The sequence below is a fragment of the Mustelus asterias genome, chromosome 16 (genome assembly GCF_964213995.1).
Source record: "Mustelus asterias chromosome 16, sMusAst1.hap1.1, whole genome shotgun sequence".
Taxonomy (NCBI): domain Eukaryota; kingdom Metazoa; phylum Chordata; class Chondrichthyes; order Carcharhiniformes; family Triakidae; genus Mustelus; species Mustelus asterias.
In genome coordinates this window covers 18,109,609-18,130,213 of record NC_135816.1, presented here as the reverse complement: position 1 = coordinate 18,130,213, position 20,605 = coordinate 18,109,609, and positions in this window count along the sequence as shown.

Genomic DNA, 20,605 nt, shown 5'->3' with positions numbered 1-20,605 from the left:
CAGAAAACGTTGGAAAAACTCTGGCAGCGTCTGTGCAGAGAGAAGCAGAGTTAACGTTTTGAGTCTGTAAGACCTCTTCAGAGCAAATTGTTGTTGTTCTTGATCTTCCTGTCAGTGTGTGCCTCTGGCCCTGGCTGCCCTTCACTCAGTGTTGCTTATATCCCCTCAGTGATGCAGTGCCTGCATGCATTCTGCCAATTCTGCTACAGCTGATCGAGACTGCAATACTTCAAAAGCCTCTCGCTCAAGAGGTCCCAATAAATCACTGTGACCTCAGGGTTTTTAAAATTCATTCAAGGGATGCGGGCAAGCATTTATTCTCCAACACTAATTTCCCTTCAGAAGGTGGTGGTGAGCTGCCTTCTTGAACCTGCAGTCTCTGTGGTGTAGGTACACCCACTGTGCTGTTAGAGAGAGGCAGTTTTAGGATTTTGACCCAGCGACAGTGAAGGAACGGCGATATCTTTCCAAGTCAGGATGGGGAGTGGCTCGGAGGGGAACATCCAGGTGATGGTATGCCCATATATCTGCTACTTTTGAACTTCTAGATGATAGTGTCGTGGGTTTGAAAAGTGCTGTCGAAGGAAGCCTGCTGAGTTCTTGCGGTGCATCTTGGAAATGGTACACACAGCTGCCAATGTGCATTGGTGGTTGGAGAGAGTGCATGTTTGTGGAAGGGGTGCCAATCTAACGGGCTGCTTTGTCCTGGATGATTTTGAGCTTCTTGAGTGTTGTTGAAGCTGCACTCATCCAGGCAAATGGAGAGCATTCCATCACACTCCGGCTTAGAGTCATAGAGTCATTGAGTCATAGAGGTTTACAGCATGGAACCAGGCCCTTCGGCCCAACTTGTCTATGCTGCCCTTTTTTTAAACTCCGAAGCTCGTCCCAATTGCCCGCATTTGGCCCACATCCCTCTATACCCATCTTACCCATGTAACTGTCTAAATGCTTTTTAAAAGACAAAATTGTACTTTGTAGATAGTGGGCAGTTTTTGGGGCATCAGGGAGTAAGCTAATCACTGCAGGATTCCTAGCCTCTGACCTGCTCTTGTATTTGTATGGCGAGTCCTCGGGCAGCATGGTGGCGCAGTGGTTAGCACTGCTGCCTCACAGCGCCAGAGACCCAGGTTCAATTCCGGCCTCGGGTCACTCTCTGTGTGAAGTTTGCACGTTCTCCCCGTGCCTACGTGGTTTTCCTCTGGGTGCTCCGGTTTCCTCCCACAGCCCAAAGATGTGTGGGTTAGGTTGATTGGGCCTGCTAAATTGACCCGAGTGTCATGGGGATTAGCAGGGTAATTAGTGATTAGTTGGGTTACGGGAATAGGGCCTGGGTGGGATTGTGGTCGGTGCAGACTTGATGGGCCAAATGGCCTTCTTCTGCACTGTAGGGATTCTATGATTCAATTATTTCCTCGGTGTTGGCATGGGACTTTGTTTCCATCGGTGGTTTTGCATTACAAATCTGAAGCTGTCTGGTTTGGATAATTAATTATAACGAAAAAAACCACATCGAATAAAAAAAACATGTAATCCACCAAGAAGGTATTTTTTGTCTAGTTAGCAAAATAAATGACATGTAGGTGAATAAAATGTCCCTCAGTAGTCTCAGCAATTATTTCATCTTATTTTATCCCCATATTCCCAGCATGATCCTCAATGCAAAGTTGGAACACCAGCCGCTTCCTACATCACAACCTCATGGTCCATTAAGAGAGTGCAGAGCAGAAAAGCTTGGGGCGAGCAGTGAATGTACCTCCCGCTGCTCCAGGAAAACATGTGAGCCAGAGTGAAGGCATTCATCTGTTGGTGGAGAGAGCCACATGAGATCAGTGGCAATGGCTGCAAACATTCTTACTAAACAGCAACTGTCTGATATGCGATGGGATTCTTTCTGTTGCAGCCTCGAGGTTGTACCTGTTGTAATAGGGCAAACCCAGGGAGTGTGGGCTGCAGCAGGAGAGGCATGAATGGAAAGGGTTAAACAGACAGCCTGACTGTGGCATTCACACTCACTGTGGACAGACATGACCACATCCCAGGCAGCACTAACACAATTGCAGCCCAGGTGAGATCTTTCCGAGGTTACAGCAACGATGTCTAGAGGAGCCATTGTGCCCCTGGAAACTAATCAGGTATCAGGGAGATGGGGACAATAAGACACTATCGAAATCGACTTGACAACCACAACGCTTTGATATTCTAAACAAGTACATAGGATATCATAGAAATCATAGAAACCCTACAGTACAGAAAGAGGTCATTCGGCCCATCGAGTCTGCACCGACCACAATCCCACCCAGGCCCCACCCCCATATCCCTACATATTTTACCCGCTAATCCCTCTAATCTACGCATCCCAGGACACTAAGGGGCAATTTTTTTAGCATGGCCAATCAACCTAACCCGCACATCTTTGGACCAGAAAATGTCCAGAAAATGATTAAAGTTAAAGCACACAGGACAATGGATCTGCATAATGCGATCAAAACAGAACTGTAATAAATTCAAAGTAACAATATGATGACCTAATGTAAATGTAACGCTTTGTAACACAAAAAAGGGTATAAGAATGTGTAAGAACCTTTGAGGGGTAGAATAGCTTGGAAGCAAGCTGGAATTACAGCTCTGAGATCTGCCCTCCCTCATGCATGTTGAATAAAAGCCGTTTTAGTTGAAGTTCGATACAGTCTCAAAACACTTAGTTTGTTTATTCCCTCCAACACCTGGCATGAGAAGTGCATCTGGGCAACATTTCTATCGGCCAATCCACACTGACCTCTGACTCCATCACAAATCTCAGAGTCAGGACCAGTGACATAGGAGAGGCAACCACTGCGGTATAAAGGGTTAACAAGATAGGTTATGCTCAAAGATGCCAGGGATGATGACGAGGCACTGAGATCTGTGAGTCATGTGTTAGAGAGAGAGGTTGGAATCGTGCCTAAGAGCAATGTGCCTACCCCCCCACCACCCCCCCCCCCAAGTTCAGTCGAAGGGTCATACGGACTCAAAATGTTAACTCTGTTTCTCACTCCAAAGATGCTGCCAGACCCGCTGTGTTTATCCAGCATTTTCTGCTTTTACTTTGCTCTGTCGGAGAGTCGGTGCAGTCTCGATGGGCCAAATGGCCTCCCCCTGCACTGTAGGGATTCTATGATTCTATACTTCAGATTTCCAGCATTTGCAGTACTTTGCTTTGATTTGACTCTGTAACCTGTTTAGATGTCGTGCTAATAAGCAAGTGTTAAACAGATACCAGAGCATGTCTGAAGTCTACAAACTAAATCCCACGCTAAGAGTCCAAGACAGAAGGACCCAAATCTCAGAACAAGCAGTAGATTATTTTTCTGTCAATCATTCCTTTGACTCATATTTGACCTTGCAGGAAACGACATGTTGAACTTCACTCTTCATGTGTGTATAGATTTAAGTGGGAGATTCATTGCTGCAATGTTAAAACCATACAGCGATAACTAATAAGATTAGATTGTCAACAGAACAAACTTGGAGGCATGGTTGATAATATTTACCAATGATCTTGGAGGTGAAACGCGTTCCAAAGGTCTGACCAGTTTATTGGATGAGGACTTATTGGATTAAATGATCTGTTTTATGTTGTGGCTGCTTTGTGCCTCTCACATGTCCCAAAGTGTTCCAAAATGGAGTTCCAGAGTAACCTAACATGGGGAATGTGATCAGTCATGAAGAATCCAGGCATGGGCAGTATGGTGGCACAGTGGTTAGCACTGCTGCCTCACAGGAAACCCGAGTCACCCACAGGAAACCCACACAGACATGGGGAGAATGTGCAAACTCCACACAGACCCAAGCCGGGAATTGAACCCGGGTCCCTGGCATTTTGAGGCAGCGGCGCTAACAAGAATGATCCCTGGAATGAAGAGCTTGTCGTATGAGGAAAGGTTGAGGACTCTGGGTCTGTACTCGTTGGAGTTTAGAAGGATGAGGGGGGATCTTACTGAAACTTGCAGGATACTGCGAGACCTGGATAGAGTGGACGTGGAGAGGGTGTTTCCACCAAAACTAAAAATAGAACCAGAGTGCACAACCTCAGGCTAAAAGAACAATCCTTTAAAACAGAGATGAGGAGGAATTTCTTCAGCCAGAGAGTGGTGAAACTGAGGAACTCTTTGCCGCAGAAGGCTGTGGAGGCCGGGTCATTGAGTGTCTTTAAGACAGAGATAGATAAGTTCTTGATTAATAAGGGGATCAGGGATTATGGGGAAAAGGCAGGAGAATGGGGATGAGAAAAATATCAGCCATGATTAAATGGCAGAGCAGACTCGATGGGCCGAGTGGCCTCATTTTGCTACTATGTCTTATGGTCTTATGACTAACCACTGTCCCCTGCACCGCCCAGGGGCACAAGGCTTCTCACAGCAGGGTCCCCACCTTCCTGGATCTCTTGATCAGGCACTGAGTGCCTGACAACATGTGACCTTCCCTTGTCCCCTACCCCTCAGAAGCAAGCAATCCCAACAGAATTGTGGGAAGGCTGTCCACAAACCTTCTCATCCCAGATTTAATGGAGGGAGATATGGGCAAAGGCGGGGAAGTAGTAGTGGGGCAATGGGGGGAAACCCCACCTGATTAAATGTTCCTCCCATTTCTAAATTCACCTTGGGGGAGGGTATTCGATTATTTTTAATCGTTGGCTGGGCCAGAACTTATTGCCCCTCCCTAATTAATGGCCAGACCATTTCAAAGGGCATTTAAGAGTCCACTATGTTGCTATGGATCTGGAGTCACGTGTAGGCCAGACTAAGGCAGGTTTCCTTCCCGAAAGGACATTACTGAACCAGATGGGTTTTTACAACTCTCGACAATGGTTTCATGGTCATCATTAGACTTTTAATTCCAGGTTTCTATTGATTTCGAAGCCGGGTTCCTAAAGCATTAGCCTTGGAGTCTGGATTACTAGTCCAGCGACAATACCACTACACCACCGCCTCCTCCTTCTGCCCACTGTCACAGGTCAGTTTCTTCATGCTTAATATACTCTGACTTCTGTGGATCCAGGACAAGGGCAAAACGATTCTTCTCCACAAGGAATCTGCGCATCCTGACATTGAAATGGGGCCACACTGATTTAATTCGATTGTCCAAAGCTGATTCCTGTCCACACTCGTGAGAAATTCAGTGAAATTTGAAATGAACCGGAAGCTTTTTCTACCTTTCACTTGCTATTCTTTGCTTTAGCTTTTCCATTATTGTGCCTTTCCTTGTTAACATCCCCCCAGGGATTGGTGGGGAGGGAAGGATTAGGGGAACAGGGAAGAATTGCTCAGATTGCTTCCTGTTGTCATCTTCATCGACACTTCCTTGAAATGGGGAAGACGCCTGCCAGGCTTCCTTTGTTTTAAGTTTGTTTTCTGTAATGAGTTGATGAACAATAAGAGTTTGTGTCTGCTATTGATTGGCTCAGTGACAGAACATACACTTAGAATGGAATCATACAATCCCTACAGTGCAGAAGGAGGCCATTCGGCCCATCAAGCCTGCACTGACAACAATCCCACTGAGGCCCTATCCCCGTAACCCCATGTATTTACCTTGCTAATCCCCCTCACACTAAGGATCAATTTAACACACAGTGCAGGTTGATGTGGCGCAGTGATAAGATCTCAGCCCAAGGACCTGTTTGCATGTTCTGATTGATGTAAATTAATCCATTGGCATCACTCAAAGAAACCAGAGGATTTCTCCTGGTGTGTCCCAGCCAATATCTACCCCTTAACCCTCACCCAAAGCAGACTAACTGGAAGTTTATCCCACTACTGTTTGTGGGATCTTGTTGTGCACAAATTGACTGGCACGTTTGTCTACGTAGCAACAGCAATTATCAGTTCATTGCTTTGGAAATGCTTGGGGACATCCTGGGGGATGTGAAAGACACTATATGAATGCAAGTTGTTACTTTCTTTTCCCCATTGGATGTGACCCAAGCAATTCAGCCCTTGAGGTTTGTGTCAGTACAGAGAATGAATGAGGTGACAGATTTATGAAGGTTATTAAATCTGAGTTACAAAAAGACAGGTCACGTTAATAAAGTCTCCATTCAGCAATCTCAACGGAATGTTTGCCATAAATCAGAACAAATATCTGACAATTAGCAACAGCATAAAACATGAAGAGTTTAACTCTCTAGATACGGACTGCCAGGCAGATATTTTTAAATAATTATTTATACTCTTAATAGGGTAGATATAATGAAGGTGCTACTTAGGGCAAGTTTAAAACTATGGAATGTAAGACTAATCAATTCAATAAAGAATTCAGAGAAACATCTTTGTCCGGAGAATGGTTAGAAAATTGAACTTGCTGCCACATGGAGGTAGTTAGTTTTTATTCCTTCACGGGCTGTTGGCAAGGCCAGCATTCATTGCCTATCCCTGTATATCTGAGTGGCTAGCTGGGCCATTTCAGCGGATAGTTAAGATTCAAGAGTGGGTCTGGAATCACATATAATCCAGATTGCTCAAGGACAGCAGATTTCCTTCCCTAAAGGGCATTTAGTAAAACAACAACAGCAATAACTTGTATTCTTAAAGTAACTTTAATGTAATAAAATGTCCCAAGATGCTTCACAGAGGGTATTTGGAAATTAAGTTACAACAACAAGGCAACTCTGTCAGCAAAAATGGAAACAAGGCCTCATTGAGGTCAGCGGTCGTGTGTTCAGGAAAGAGACTAATCTAGCTTTGCATCAGTTTCATAAACACTGCATCCCAGCCTTGGCCATAGGATGAAACAAAGACAAGCTACCATGACAAATACCAAAAAAACAAGATATGTTGACATATTATGCTAATGAAGGAGACGGATTTCTAGTGGATAAGAAAGTGCAAAAAGCTACGTTATGATTGGTGGACTATGTGTGCAAATAAAGGATTAGAAAGTCGCTCGTTTCTCATTTGCTGTAATTAACTACAACTGCTAATTATCTGTACGAATCAACAAAGCAATATAATCTCCACTTAATGCAGCAGGTAAAATGGAGCAATTTACCTTACTTGGCTTTTGGTTCAGAGATTGGACGCTAAGGAGTCCAACACAAGACAATGGAATAAAACAAGCTCCAACATGAGGTAAATGATTCAATCAGATGAGGAATGGGAGAAAAACAAAGGACAGTTGTGGGATTAGCAGAGAAATTCCCCAAAACCTCTGTGTCAAAAAGAGTTTGTTTTTTTAACAAAGTAAAAGGTACATGATAACAGGTGTGCTCCCTCCCTCCAGCTGCAGACCAAGCAGTGGTGCTGCTAAACTGCTGGAACTCTGATTGGGTTGGCTGCTCGTGGGAGCAGGAGGGCATCTTTAATAGGCCCAGCCACTTAACTGGTAACCGTCCCCAGAAGGTGGCCCTGGTTCCAATGCGGATTGCACTACAGCAACCCCCCCCCCAACCCCCAACACACACACACACACACCCGCTCCCCCCACCCGCCTGAGCTTTCATTCACAGCGATAGAATCAAGAAAATCCTGGCTGTTGCAAATACTTCAGTGATCCTGACAGACTGGTTTGTTCAGCTTAGGGCTGAGAACATTCTTTTGTTCTCTATATAATTGTCACAGTTGTCAACACATCGCTAGACAAGTTCAGACAAATGTTCAGTGGGGAATGACCATTCGTGTGCATTCATTTTCGCAACTGTTCACCTCTGCTGTCATTGAGAGATTCTACTTGTGATTTATAAAGTTTTAAAGTTTATTTATTAGTGTCAGTTTACATTAACACTGCAATGAAGTTACTGTGAAAATCCCCCAGTCGCCACACTCCGGCGCCTGTTCGGGTACATTGAGGGAGAATTTAGCATGGCCAATGCACCTAACCAGCACGTCCCTCAGAATAGCATTAGCCATTGATCCCAACATGGTTAGTAATGTAGCTTAGCTATATTCTCAATCGGCACCCTTTATGTTACCTCTTATGAATTAGGAAAATGAAAAATGGAAATAATATTTTCTGTTTTGGCCACATCATTCTTACTGAACCAGATACAGAGCTGCCTCCAGCTACAGTGACTTGGACATGTCTGCTCCCATCCCACCCTGAAGCTAAGAGAGATAGAATCTGTGCAATGCTTTAATGGGAGACTTTAATCCTCTCACTTACATTACCTGCACCTTGTGTTGGGAACTGTTTGAAGTAGATGGACTCATTGATGAAGCGGCTTGCCACTTTTAATTTCCATTTAAGTTGCCATTGGGGATCACTGCAATAAAGGAACTCACTCACCCCTGTGAAACCTATAGAAATCTGTCTTTCCTGGGGTGCTGCTGAACCAAGTAGATCAGGGATGTCCCATAGTCCACACTGAGTTCATTTACCTTCGTCAAATCTGCAGTCAGAACTCAATTTCCTTGCTTTCAGCTGCAATAAAAATTAACCAAATTCCTTCCTGTTGATCGATTCCTGTTGGAAAATGAGCCATTCATGGATCTCGAGTGAGGAAAGGAACTGGCCCAGCAGAGTGCTCCTACCCCACTCCCCAACCCCATTCCCCCTCACCCCACCCATACCTATACTCCTATACACACACACACATACTCAATGTCAATTCGTCTGCTTAAGAGGCAAATCCAAAGCAGGAAGTAACAAAGATTAGGTACAATGGCAAAGCAAAGAGATATGAGCATGCAAGCAATGACCGACAGGAATAGGCCCTCTGATAATCCAGTCTGTTCCATCCAAGTTTAGTTCACGTTCTCCCATCTTATTGACATACCGAGAGAAACGTTTGCAATCTGTTTTTATATCTCCTGCTACTCAATTCTCTTTTACAAGAAACATACGTAGAAAATGGAAACAGGAGTAGGCCATTCAGCCCTTCGAGCCTGCTGCACCATTCATTATGATCATGGCTGACCATCAAATTCAATATCCTGATCCCACCTTCCCCCTCCATATCCCTTGACCCCTTTAGCCCCAAGAGCTGTATCTAATTCCTTCTTGAAATCACACAACGTTTTGGCCTCAACTACTATTTATGGTAGTGAATTACACAGATTGACCATTCTCTGAGTGAAGAAATTTCTCCTCACCTCAGTTCTAAAAGATTTATCCCTTATCCTCAAGTTATGACCCCTAGTTCTGGCCTCCCCCACCATTGGGAATATTCTTTCTGAATCTACCCTGTCTAACCGTGTTAGAATTTTATAAGTTTCTATGAGATCCTCTCTCACTCTTCTAAACTCCAGTGAATATAATCCGAATCGACTTAGTCTCTCCTTATATGACAGATCTGCCAAGCCAGGAATCAGCCTGGTAAACCTTTGCTGCACTCCCTCTATAGCAAAAACATCCTTCCTCAGATAAGGACACCAAAACTGCACACAATGCTCCAGGTGTGGCCTCACCAATGCCCTATACAATTGCAGTAAAACACTCAGTGGCACAGTGGTTCGCACTGCTGCCTCACAATGCCAGGGACCCTGGTTCGATTTCTGGCTTGGGTCACTGTCTTTGTGGAGTTTGCACATTCTCCCCATGTCTGCATGGGTTTCCTCCGGGTGCTCTGGTTTCCTCCCACTGTCTAAAGATGTACAGGTTAGGTGAATTGGCCATGCCAAATTCTCCCTCAGAGTACCCGAACAGGTGCCAGAGTGTGGTGTCTAGGGGATTTTCAAAGTAACTTCATTGCAGTGTTAATGTAAGACTACTTGTGACTAATAAGTAAATAAACTTTAATTTTATTCCAATACTCAAATCCTCTTGCTATGAAGGCCAACATACCATTTGCTTTCTTTATTCCCTGCTGTACTTGCGCACTTACTTTCAGCGATTGATGCATGAGAACTCCAAGGTCTCACTGAGTATCCGCCTCTCTCAATTTATACCCATTGAAATAATAATCTGCCTTTCTATTTTTACTATCGAAGTGGATAATCTTACATTTATCTACATGATACTGCATCTGCCGTGCAGATGCCCACTCACTCAACCTGTCCAAATCATGCTGAAGCATCACTACATCCCCCTCACAGCTCACCCTCCCACCCAACTTTGTATCATCTGTAAATAATTTGCCAGGAGATGTCAGCAGCGGCCGATCTGCGGGATTCGCACTGGGCGTCCGGGCCTCTGTGTGTCTCCTAGCCTAAACTTTTTCACGTCGATTGATCCACACTGAAAATCAGTGTAACAGCAATTTGCATTCATTAACATACCTCAGCATGCCATGAGCAGGTCCGCGAAAAGAATCTCCACCCCCTCTAGCGTCTCCCACCTCTATGGCATGATGTCATGCTGGTGGGGTTTACAACTGCTCTATAAAAGTCGGGACCTGGCATGGCAGCGTTGAACAGGAATATGGAGGTAAGTGTTATGGAGCTGCAGCCCCGGGACTGCAGGGGAAGTTGGAGGCAGGGCTTGGAAAATTTCTGCCTGGTGTGGGGAGGTTCCTGGAGCGCTGTCCCCAAGCCCAGGGATGTTCCATGTGGTCTCTGTGGGGTGGGGTCCTTTACTGGTTGCTGGTCAGGCTGCTGTCTGGAGCCACTGAGCTGTTCCATTGTTCTGGCTGTGGGGTGTGGTGAGGGACTGGACCGAGTGCTGGGGTTTTAGGGAGGGGGGGAGTGCACCATGTGCTGCTTGAAAGCTCATCAGTTGAAGCAGCTGGTTCTCCAAGCAGGGGTGCTCAGATTAACACGGACACTTATACTGCATGTACTCTGCAGTGAATGGGAACCATATTGTGATAATAAGGAGTCTGTCCCTGCCCTGTGCGCCTGACCTGCAACACATGCCTGGAAGGGAATGCACTCATGGCAATGGCTCAAGTGATTGCATGCTCTCCCTGCCTGCCATGTTCACGATGCCAATGCAGGCAACCTAATCAGGTGACGCATGGCACCACAGATTGTGTTGTCTTGCCAGCATCCTCAAGTGGTGGATGGGATTGGGGGGTGGGAGGGGTGGGGGGGGGGGGGGAGGTGGGGGCGGGGGGGGGGGGTGGAGAGAGGGGGGGGGTGGCACACTGCTGGAGTAGTTGCAAGCAAACTCATGTATCTGTCAATCTCTCTCTCTCTCTCTCTAACCCCCACTGTGCAGAATGGATCTCGGTCTCATTAATTTAGAGCTGTAGGTAGGCCACTCCAGGAGCAGCCAGCACATGTACAGGTTTCAGAATTGGGATGCACATTCACCCTTGCCGCCCGAAGAAGGTCGTTCATTTTCTTGTTCATTCTCCGGACCGAGGGGTCAGAGTCCTGGCAGTCAATGCGGCTGTCACTGCCTCCCATAATGCACTTGTTACGCAACCCCTTGGCCCTGAGCGGAGTCCAGCAGATGGCGCCTCTCCTCCACTGCGTCCAGCAGGTGTACCTGCTCAGTCTCCGAAAATCTGGGAGCACTTTTTTTTGGGGCCATTTTCCTGGCGTGACTGCCTGTGTGTCCATCATTGCAGCTTATATACAGCTCTGGCTTGTTAAGGGAGTCCAGGTGCAGTCAGATTGGGCCAGTCATGGGCCCGTTAGTTAAATTTCATTGTGAATAACGTACAGGGACCCTGGTTTCAATAGAGGGTGAGCCATCTCCAAATGTGCTGATTGAGTGAACTCAACAAGGTATTATGTCCAAGGGGTGCAATGCTCAAGGCTCTCACCCAATGAGGGGGAATGCTCAGGCAGGGGTGTGCACGGCAGCACAGGGCTGTGTGTGAGGAGGGGGAAGGGGGAGGGATGGGGAGACCAGGAGACCAGCGATGTCCGGGTCAGTGGGGGATGGGAAGGCCAGAGATGTGTCCGGGTCAGTGAGCTGTGGGGAGGCCAGCGATGTCCAGATCAGTGGGGGATGGGGAGGCTGGGTGGCCAGCAATTTTCTTGTAGAGGGGTTGGGGGGGTGGTGGGGGGGGGGGGGGGTGGTTGAGAGGCCAGCGATGAGGCCAGCAATGTCTGTGGGGGTTGAGGCCAGCGATGTCTATACTGGGACGACTTGTTTAGCGATCGCTCAGAGATCGCGCATGCGCGGGGGCCCGCTCAGCAAGCTGATTTCAGCCTCTTCAGTGGGAAAAGGCCCCGCCCCTGGATTTTTCGCGTGATTCACACTAGTGCCCTCTGCAGTGTACAGAGTGTGGGAGATTCATTTTGAAATTCCCACTGATAAAAGCAGTGTAATTTGCTCCAGTTTTTATGCAAACTAGACACTTAGAATTTTTTGGGAGCGTCGCACCCAATACATTTAGTTCCCTCATCCAAATCATTAAAATACAATGTGAACAGTTGGGGTCCTAGCACAGATCCCTGCGGAACCCCACTAGTCACTGCCTGCCAATTGGAAAAAGACCCATTTATTCTAACTCTGTTTCCTTGTGAATTTCTGAGATGCCCCTTTGCTGAATTCTAAATTTTTCCCAACCCTCGGGGTTATTACATTCTTTAGCGAATACCATTGTTAACTTCTCTCGCTGGCAACAGTTGGGCCATTTTGTCTGTCGAACGTCTGTGGCTTCAGGACGTATAGGTTTGGTATAAATTATGTATTAGAAACATAGAAACCCTACAGTGCAGAAGGAGGCCATTCAGCCCATCGAGTCTGCACCGACCACAATCGCACCCAGGCCCTACCCCCACATATTTACCCGCTAATCCCTCTAACCTACACATCCCAGGACTCTAAGGGGCAATTTTTTAACCTGGCCAATCAACCTAACCCACACATCTTTGGACTGTGGGAGGAAACCGGAGCACCCGGAGGAAACCCACGCAGACACGAGGAGAATGTGCAAACTCCACACAGACAGTGACCCGAGCCGGGAATCGAACCCGGGACCCTGGAGCTGTGAAGCAGCAGTGCTAACCACTGTGCTACCGTGCCACCCACGGTAGTTCTTTAATGCAAGCCATTACTTGTCCATCATTGTTTCTTTTAATGTAGTTTCCCAATCTACCTTGGCCAAGTCGCCTCTTGTCATGTGTTGTAAAACAATGCATCGCTGTGTGATTAGTCACATGACATGATCTCACCAGAGGCATTCGCGGGCTTTTACTTCTCTTCCGTGTTGGATTTCAGTGAGGCAGCACATTGGAAATAAAGTTGCACTTAGTTTGTTTGAGTAACCCCTGGTGCGGCACCGCAGAGATCCATTTTCCTTGTTGTCAATTAATTGCACACACAACAAGGAAAATCTCGGGATGAAATTGGTTTTATGCCGAAACTGGCCGGATTCTGAAGTTATTCTTTTCAACTGCGACTTTGGTGCGAAACGGAGTCTCGCCATCAGGACGATGAAAGAAAAGAAGATTCAGCTCCTCGACTCGGAAGCAGGTTGAAATACCCTCCACTGCAAGAAAAACTGCGAGTAGCCTTGGGAAAGGAGAGTTTACCTTCTGTAAAGGCTGGGTAGACTTCCGAATGGTGGGACCTCACATGCGGGGACTGCAGCAATGCGATCCTCACACTCAGAGATAGAGAGAGCCTGTACATTGTAAGAACAAAGAACAGTACAGCACAGGAACTGGCCCTTCAGCCCACCACACCTGTACCAATCACATTGTCCTATCTAGACCAACCACCTGTATCCCTCTATTCCCCGCCTGTTCATGTGTCTATCCAGATAAGTCTTAAATGTCACTAACATGTCTGCCTCAACCACTTCACTTGACAGTGCATTCCAGGCCCCCACCACCTTCTGTGTAAAAAACGTCCTCCGCACATCTCTACTGAACCTTTCCCCCCTTATCTTGAACTTGTGTCTCCTTGTAATTGTCATTTCTGCCCTGGGAAAAAAACTTTCACCCTTCACCTTATCTATGCACTTAATAATTTTATAAACATCTATCAGGTCGCCCCTCAGCCTCTGTCTTGCCAGGGAGAACAATCCCAGTTTATTCAATCTCTCCTCATAGTTAATACCCTCCATGCCAGGCAACATCCTGGTAAACCTTTCCTGTACTCCTTCCAAAGTCTCCACGTCCTTCTGGTAGTGTGGGGACCAGAATTGGACACAGTATTCCAAATGTGGCCTAACCAACGTTTTATACAACAGTAACATAATTTGCCAACTTTTATACTCAATGCCCCGGCCGATGAAGTCAAGTGTGTCATATGCTTTCTTCACCACCTTTTCCACCTGTGCTGCCACTTTTAAGGATCTGTGGACCTGTGCTCTCAGATCTCTCTGTGTGTTTATGCTCCTGATGGTTCTGCCATTTATTTTATAGCTCCCATTTGAATTGGAATTGGAAAAGGGGAAGCTACTACTCCAATTTAAAAAAACGAGAGGGAATTCTTGTTTCGGGAATAAAAGTGTGAATGCCTACCAAGAAGTTGTTTGAATTTTTTGTTCCAAAACTACAGATCCAACTAAAACAAAACAGAACAATAAATAATACAAATTAATAAGGACGAGAAAAAGAAATAAGAGGGGAGGAAAAGTTAAAGAAAGTACTACGATTTAATAATCGATAACTGCAATGTTGGGCAAAGGTGGCACTGTAGAGGCGTTCGAAGAAAATGTGGAAACACGGAATACTTACAAAGGGAGATTTCAATGTTATCTGGCTATGAACAAGGTAGGGGTGGCACGGTGGCACAATGGTTAGTACTGCTGCCTCACAGCGCCAGGGACCCGGGTTCAATTCTCGTCTTGGGTCACCGTTTGTGTGGAGTTTGCACATTCTCCCCATGTGTGCGTGGGTTTCCTCTGGGCGCTCCGGTTTCCTCCCACAGCCCAAAGATGTGCAGGTTAGGTGAATTGACCATGCTAGATTGCCCCTTAGTGTTGGGGGAGGGGGGGAGACTAGCTAGGGTAAACTGCATGGGGTTATGGGTTGGGACCTGGGTGGGATTGTGGTCGGTGCTGACTCAATGGGCCGAATGGCCTCTTTTGCACTGTAGGATTCTATGAACCTATAGTTGTTACTTTCCTAGGCATAATAAGGTGTAAAGCTTTTACATTTCAGCAGAGCCTCGTCCATCCTGATACGTGTCGTCAAAAAAACCTATATGAGGGACTGACCAAAATTCTCGAAATTAATTTCCCCCTCAGCCACTAATAATGGCTGAGAGATCCTGAGTCCATCATCGGAACCGAGAAGTGGACAAAAATATATCACAGTTCATTGAAATGCTGAGAAGATTAGCAAAGAACTGCGAGTTTGTCTCAACCCTCAAAGATAGTCTGCAAGACAGACATGTTTGTGGACTTCAAAATGAAGCAATTCAAAGATGATTGCTCACTGAACACTCTTTAACACTAAAACTTGCTGTTTAAAACATGGTGTCCACAGAATTGGCCGCAAAAGAAGCTTCCCAAAATGGAATTGAAGCCAAAATACACAAGATGGGAATCAACAGGAAGGAATCTCTTAAGATTCAAGCACGCCAAAGCTGTGCTCAGGTGGGGCACTTTCTACAAGAAGTTGAAGTAGAGAAAATAAATATAGAAACTAGAGGCAAGAAAATATTAGATTAGAGAGGCATCTGTGTCAGCGTAGACTTAGTGGGCCGAAGGGCCTGTTGCTCTGCTGTACTGTTCTTTGTTTTATAGATTGTAAATAGTTAGGGCCCAAGGAATGAACCATGTGGCACACAACTAGTTACATCTTGCCAACCCAAGAAAGGCCACACAATTAAGGCATGTGACACGATAGATTTCTCAAATGCTGAAGGTGCATAAACACAAGAACACATCAAGATCTAAGAAAAGGGATCTATAAAATATGTGATGAGGACAATAAAATTTCAAGATGATACTGGACTAGGAAAGATCCAAGAGAAGTTGGGACTAGTTTCCTTGGAGAAAAGAAGGCCGAGAATGGAAATGATAGGGAGAAACTGATCCCCCTCACGAGGGCGGCACAGTGGCATTGTGGTTTGCACTGCTGCTTCATAGCGCCAGGGACCTGGGTTCGATTCCTGGCTTGGGTCACTGTCCATGCGGAGTCTGCATGATCTCCCTGTGTCTGTGTGGGTTTCCTCCTGATGCTCTGGTTTCCTTCCACAGCCTGAAAGATGTGCTGGTTAGGTGCATTGTCCATGCTAAATTCTCCCTCAGTGTACCTGAACAGGTGCCGGAGTGTGGCAACAAGGCAATTTTCACAGTAACTTCATTGCAGTGTTAATGTAAACCTACTTGTGACTCTGATAAATAAACTTTAAAAACTTAAAACTAGAACCAGGGGGCACAACCTCAGGCTAAAGGGGCGATCCTTTAAAACAGAGATGAAGAGGAATTTCTTCAGCCAGAGAGTGGTGAATCTGTGGAAGTCTTTGCCGCAGAAGGCTGTGGAGGCCAGGTCATTGAGTATCTTTAAGACAGAGATAGATAGGTTCTTGATTAATAAGGGGATATGGGGTTATGTGGAAAAGGCAGGAGAATGGGGATGAGAAAAATATCAGCCATGATTGAATGGCGGCGCAGACTCGATGGGCCGAGTGGCCTAATTCTGCTTCTATGTCTTATGGTCTTAAAGGATCGAGAACAAGGGCGGGGCGGGGGTGGGGGCGGGGGGGCGCAGATTAATGGTAAGAAGCAAAAGCGATTTGAGAAAAATATTATTTCACAGAGCAAGTGGTTATTGGCTGGATCGCACTGATGAGAGTGTGGTGGAGGTAGGTTCAAGAGAGAATTAGGCTTTTATTTGCAAAGGAACAGTTTGCAGGGTTATGAGAAGCAGGTGGGAGGATGACACTAAGTATATTGCTCATTCAGAGAGCCAGTTCAGACAAGATGGGCTGAAAGGCCTCCTACTGTGCTGTAACAATTTTGTGATTCTGTGAATTCTATGAAGTTCAACTTTTTCTTTTGAAACCAGCGCTGTCAGAACTCTGAAAATAAATTCCAATTCTCACCCCTTTTGTCTTAATTTTTAAAACCGGCAAGACAAATTGGCAAAACCGTCACAGGACTGGCATTCCATATAGAATCATAGAATCCGACAGTGCAGAAGGAGGCCATTCGGCCCATCGAGACTGCACTGACCACAATCCCACCCAGGACCTATCCCCATAACCCCATGCATTTACCCTAGCTAGTCCCCCTGACACTAAGGGGCAATTTCACTTGGCCAATCCACCTAACCCGCACACCTTATGCTACAAATAAATTTGCCTTTCGATGATGATGTGTCAGTGAATCACCAAAGTTTAACTCTTATTATTTGGAACTCCTTTGACACTTCTCCACTGTACTGAAAAGGAGCAAATTTCTCTCATTTTCCTTCACAATTAAAATCTCTCAGCCCTGGCATCATCTTGTCTGTACACCCCTATGACCTTGGCACCCTTCTTAAATTTAGGGACACTGAACTGCGCACAACATTTTAATGAGGGCCTCTCAAAGGATTGCACAAAGCTTTAGCACTTGCTCACCCTAATGTCTCAGTTCCCATCTTTATAATTTGCCAATCCCATGTGCATTTTTACAGCAAGAGTTTTAACAACACCAGGCTAAAGTCCAACAGGTTTATTTGGACTTTAACCTGGTGTTGTTAAAACTCTTACTGTGTTTACCCCAGTCCAACGCCGGCATCTCCACATCATTTTTACAGCTCCAAACATGTTTCCGATCATCAGTTGCTGTTTTTACCTGTAGCCTTAAGGGGGCAGTGCAGACCTGCTGTTCCAGCTGCTGCAAAGCCACAGGTTTAAAAACTCAGAAATTTTCAGAATAGAATTTCTACATCTGTCACTTTCAAAATATCTTTATGAGCTCTTCCAAGGCACAGTGATTAGACAAACAATATGAGTTCCATGTTTCCATCAGTTCGAAGGTTTACCAGGCTGATTCCGGGGATGGCGGGACTGATGTATGAGGAGAGATTGACTGGGTTAGGATTGTTATCGCTGGAGTTCAGACGAATGAGGGGGGGGGGGATCTCATAGAGACTTATAAAATTCTAACAGGACTAGACAAGGTGCAGGGAGGATGTTCCTGATGGTGGGTGTGTCCAGAACCAGGGGTCACAGTCTGAGGATTCAGGGTAGACCATTTAGGACGGAGGTGAGGAGACATTTCTTCACCCAGAGAGTGGTGAACCTGTGGAATTCATTACCACAGAAAGTAACTGATGCCGAAACATTGAATGTACCCAAGAGGCGGCTGGATACAGCACTTGGGGCGAATGGGGTCAAAGGTTATGGGGAGAACGCAGGATTAGGCTATTGAGTTGGATGATCAGCCATGATCGTAATAAATGGTGGAGCAGGCTCGAAGGGCCGAATGGCCTCCTCCTGCTCCAATCTTCTATGTTTCTGTGTATCCAGAGTTTGATTCTAAATCTGTGAAAAGTGAATGTTTCTCAGCAAGGGTTCCGCAGTGAAAAAGCTGCAATTAGTGATCCTGGCTGGGTGAGTAATGTAGGGGGAAGGTTTCATTACAAAACATCCACACTTTGTCACTGGGATTTCTCCTGGAGAGAAATATCTTATACTCACATTTATGCCAAAAAATGTTGGAGTCAAATTCTCGTTCCTGATGTAACTTGGAGTTCTGGTCCAGTGCCCCAACAGTCACATCAGACAGTCCGCAGTGTGCACTGGTGGTACAGAGGCACAGTGGTTAGCACTGCTGCCTCACATGTCCAGAGACCTGGGTTAATTCTGGCCTTGGGTGACTGTGTGGAGTTTGCATGTTCTCCCCGTGTCTGCCTCCGAGTGCCCTGGTTTCCTCCCACAGTCCAAAGATGTGCAGGTTAGGTGGATTGGCCATGCTTAGTTACATGGAGTTACGGGAATAGGGCGGAGGGGAGGGCTTGGGTAAGATGCTCTGACGGAGAGTCGGTGCAGATTTGATGGGCTGATTGGCCTCCTCCTGCACTGTGTTCCAGTTCCCTCCCAGAGTCACCTTCACGGTTTGTCCACAAATAATGGACACTTAGGTAAGATAGCGGAGGTTGTTTGGGCCCTGCAAGATGTCTATTGTCTAAACTGCTCTCATTTCCAACAATAGGTACGAGGAGTCCCTGGGGTAAGTGGGGTTATGGGGATAGGGCCTGGGTGGGATTGTTGTTGTTGCAAGCTCGATAGGCCAAATGGCCTCCTTCTGCACTGTAGAGATTCTATGTGTTTGTTTGTCACTAAGCTTGAGCTATTTCTGCCACTTCCCTCTCTTCTCTAGTCCACTGGGCCAAACATCCTCTCAGATTTTCCCCGTCCTAGCTCTGAATTTGCATTATACTCGAGATTCTCTCCTATATCCCCTCGCATCCTCTCCAGGTTATCTTGTCCCTGAGACCCATCTCCTGCAGCCTTCTCAATCCCATTGCCACCAAGCTGCTTGTCACAGTGCTTTCCTACCTGACTCTGCCCATCTCCTTCAAACCTGCTCTCTTCAATCCTCTCCTCAGAAGGACAAATCTTGAACCCTCCATCCTTGCAAAAAACTGGCCCATCCAAAACTTCCATTTCCTCTCTAGCATCCTTGAAATGTCCCACACGGGGCCCATTATTCTTAGAATTCCACAATTGAATCCCTCCAAACATACCGCTGCCCTTGCTACAGCACTGAAATCTATTTTAGCAAAGTCATGAATATTATCCCTGGTGAGTGTGAGAGTGGTAAACTACTCCTCCTCATCCTTTTTGGCCTGTCTGTAGTCTTTGGCATTGTGGTATCACCACATCATCTTCCTGCAACATCCTTCCACCATTGTCTGGCTGGGTGGGAATGCCCTCTCCTGGTTCCATTCCTATCCCTCCAATCATCGCCAGAGAACCACCTGCCTCTGATTTTACTTTCTATTTCTGCACCACTCTGAAGTCCCCCAAGGGTCAATCCTTGTCCTTCTCCTGTTTCTTATCTACAGGCTGCCCCTCAGCAACATCACTGCAAACAAAGCTTCGGTGTCCACATGTACACTGAAGTTACCCAGCTCTATCTCAGCACTGCCTCTCTGCACTCCTTCATTATCACTCAGCTGTCAGGTTGCTTATCCAAAATCCAGCACAGGATGAGCTAAATATTGGGAAGCCATTGTATTTGGACTCCTTCACAAATTCTGTTCCCTGGACACCTGCTCCATTGGGGGGAATTTTCTGGCTCCGACACCAGTGAGAATTGTTGCAGGCAGCCACTGAAAGTCAACGGCTCTCCAAGTTTTCTCATTCTGCCCGCAACAATACCCACTAGTGTGGGGGTTGGAAAATCCCACCCCAATTTTCTTCCTGGCAGCTTAATGGAGGCTAAACCAAAGCTTTCATAATAATGATATTATATTTGAACACACGATGAGATCCTGACCTCTTTGCCGTTACCAATTTCTACTTCCATAACATTGCCCAACCCCTGCCTCAGCTCATCTGTTGCTACAAACCTTATTCATGTTTTTGTTCTTTCATGGTGTGGGCATCACTGGCCACCCCTAATTGCCTTTGAACTGAATGGCTTGCTAGGCCATTTCAGAGGTCAGTTAAAAATTATCCACATGTAGGCCAGACCAGGTAAGGATGGCAGCTTTCCTTCCTGAAAGAGATATTATTCAACCAAATGCATTTTAACATACGAACATATGAATTAGGAGCATGAGTAGGCCATTCAGCTCCTCAAACCTGTTCTGCCATTTCATAAGATCATGGCTGATCTGTTTGTAACTTCAACCCCACATTCCTGCCTACTCCTGATAACCTTTCACTCCCTTGTTAA